Source organism: Elephantulus edwardii, unplaced genomic scaffold (assembly GCF_000299155.1).
Source record: "Elephantulus edwardii isolate Elephantulus edwardi_28Jun2011 unplaced genomic scaffold, EleEdw1.0 scaffold00034, whole genome shotgun sequence".
Lineage (NCBI taxonomy): Eukaryota > Metazoa > Chordata > Mammalia > Macroscelidea > Macroscelididae > Elephantulus > Elephantulus edwardii.
Window position 1 is genome coordinate 10,433,321 of NW_006399784.1, and position 3,467 is coordinate 10,436,787.

Below are 3,467 nucleotides of genomic sequence, written 5' to 3' on the forward strand. Positions count from 1 at the left end.
GATTCAGTGACTGGGGTAATCGGGATGGGTGTGTCGGAGACGGTGCGATTGGCACAGGACAGAGCAGAGTTTAGGGATGTTGTACATATGGTCGCTATGAGTGGCAAGCGACTCGATGGCACATATCAACAACAACAATACTACCTGAGGATCATTGAGTTCTTTTAGTTTGATAGTAAAGGGGTCAATTGTTCATGGAGGAAATTAGTCATATAATCCATATCATTCTTTCATTCCTCATTCTGCTTTTCCTCTGTTGCTCCAGATAGGTACTAATTTTACCTTAGATAGTAAATGATAAGATTTTAAGAACTTGAGTGTTAAGCAACCCATTTTAATATTCTTTTTTAACTTATTTAATTGAATAGGGAATCTATCATAAATAACACTCTTGGTGCCAGTGGCCAGAAAATCAAAAGATGTATCTTCTTGAAAAAAATCTGCTGTCATGGACCTTTCTAGAATAATTAAGAGTGGTAGTGCCAGTCTAGAGACTAAGGTGTGCCTGATCCAGGCCATGGTCTTCACAATTACTTACGTGAATCTAGAACTGAATAATGAATAAGGATGATAGAAGAAGAATCTATGCCTTTGAACTGTGGTTCTGGAGAAGAACATTTAATGGACTACCAAGAGAACAAACAGGTCTGTCCTAGAGAGGGTGTCACCAGGCAGCTCCTTGGAGGCAATGACTTTCAAGTTTCATCTGATATATTTCAAGTATGTTCCCCTTGGATAAGGATATCATATTTGGAAGTGTGAAGAGACAACACAAGAGAGGAAGACCCTGAATGAAATAGATTGACTGGGGTAATGAGGTAGCTGTGTCAGAGACAACAAAATTGGCTCAGGATAGAGCAGGGTTCAGACCTGTTGTACAGAGGGTCGCTATGAGTTGTAGGTAACTTGACAGCACATAACAGTAACAATAACCCCATAAAGACTATTCCTGAAATCTAAAATAGAACACGCAAACTAGTGTATAAAACAACAAAATTTTACATACTTTACACCATTTAGGTGATATATGCAATATTGTCATATCTTCAACTATTTTTGTGCAGTAAGCCCTGATCTATTTTTCTTTTTCCCTATGTAGCACTGTAGTTTTTTAAAATGCCAGAGAATAATGATGTCAGTTTAAAGACTATGTATGCCAAATGCAACTGTCATTTGTTACCTATGCATTTGAAAATCGGACAGTGAACAAGAATGACTAAAGAAAAATTGATGTCTTTGAACTGTAATGTTGGCAAAGAGTATTGAATAACCCATGGCCTGCCAAAAGAATAAATAAATCTGTCTGGGAGGAAGTGCATACAGAGTGCTCTTTCAAGGCAAGTGTGGGAAAACTCAATTTCACATTCTTGGGGTATGTTGCCAGGAAGGACCAGTCCTTGGAAAAAGACACCATAATAGAAAAGTTAGAATGTCAGAGAAAGAAAGAAGACTCTCAACAAGATGGATTGATGCAGTGACTATAACAATACGCTTAAGCATAGTGGAGATTCTAACAGTTATCTAGGATAAGGCAAGTTTCTGATCTCTGCCTATTGTTCATAATGAGTCATAGTTGACATGATGACACTTAACAACAACAGTTTTGTTACTGTTTTAATTATCTTGTTTAATGCCCAGTTTCAATCATTATACAATTATGTCCATAAATTTATTACATTTAGTAAGTGCTTGAACTCCAATAGATTGAACAAAACTATGTTCAGTTTTTTTTAAAAAAAGCATTCCCCTTTTTTTGCTTATACTTTTAAAGTCTATCCTGTTTTTGACATTGTATCTAGCTGTGATGGACATATTTTTCACAAATGGTCAGCACTAATGTACCAATATATTACTACTTATTAATCAAATGTATCAATATTATTTATAAGCATTTTAGTTAGTTTCTAAATCTTTAAAATAGTGCTTCTAAAAACTTTCATATGCATGCTTCTAATATAAAGATATGAAACTTTTCTTTAGTATATACCGCCAAGTTAAATTTCTAGGTCATAGAATGTAATCATGCTCTATTGTCCTCTATGTAGAGATATGATGAATCTCATTCAAGAAAAGAGTCACTATCTAACTGAAAATTAGATTCACTGCAAGAGTGCATTCAGGCTGTGCTTTAGTCTTTAGAAGTGGCTACCAGTGACTAAGCAAGAAGTTTGTACAAGACTAACATGCGCTACTATGCAGACTTCAGAGTTTCTGTTGAGCTGAAGGAGAATTTATAAGATCTGCAATGAAAAATGAAAGTTGCCTTTGTCCAGTCTTCTTTCTATCTCTAATTTTCATGGATAATGCTTTCCTAAAAATAGTTCACATTATTAATACTATCTCAGGTATTCTTCAGATAATTTAAGCCACTAAACAGTAAAATTGCTGTTCAGACTGGTTGAAGCAATTTTCATACCCACGTCAGTCTGCATGCTACCTAAGGAAATGGATAGTATGAAGATGCATGTGGCATCAGAAATGGAGAATCTTCAGCAATCTGAGTTATACAGTAACACAACCTTGTTTGCATAAAGTGAAGTAGACTTGAAGAACTTACTACAGAAGATCAAAGACTATAGGCTTCAATATAGCTTATATCTCAAGATCAGGAAAGCAAAAATCCTCACAACTGGACAACATGGTAGTTGTTGTTGTTATGTGCCATCAAGTATGTACAACAGTCCTAAACTCTGCTCTATCCCTTGCCAGTCTCATTTTCTCTGACAAGCCTATTCCCATTACCCCAGTGACTGAATTAATCTATCTCATAGAGGGTGTTCCTTTCCCTCACTGTGCCTCCACCCTCCCAAGCATGATGTCCCTCTCCAAGAACTGATTTTGCCTTGCAATATCTCCAGAGTATGCAAGACGGAGCTTCAGAATCCTTGCCTCCAAGGAGCATCCTGGTTTCACCCTGTACAGGATGAACTTGTTTGTTCTCATAGCAGTCCACTGTATGTTCAATACTCTTCTCCAACAACAAAGCTCAAAGGCATCAACTCTCCTGTCATCCCTAGTCATTATCCAGCTCTCTGATGCATAAGTAATTGCAAAAACAATGGCCTATATCAGGCACACCTTAGTCTCCAGACTGATATCGATCGTTATTCTTCAGTACTTTGGAGAGGTCTCTGACAGCAGACTTTCCCATCGAAATTTGTCTTTTAATTTCATGGTTGCTGGTACCAAGAGTTTCGGTTGTAGAGCCAAGCAAACTGAAGCTGTCAATAATCTCAATCTATTTATGATCCATAATGATGCTGCAGGCCCAGTGGTGAGAATCTTTGTTTTCTTGATGTTGAGCTTCCATCCCTATTGAAGACAGCCTTTGACTCTCTACAGCAAGTGCTTCAGGTCCTCCTCAGTTTCAGCACTAGAATAGTGTCATCTGCATAAGACAGATTATTGATGAGTTTACCTCCAATCCTGATGCCACACTTCTCCTCACTGAGCCCAGCCTCCCAGAT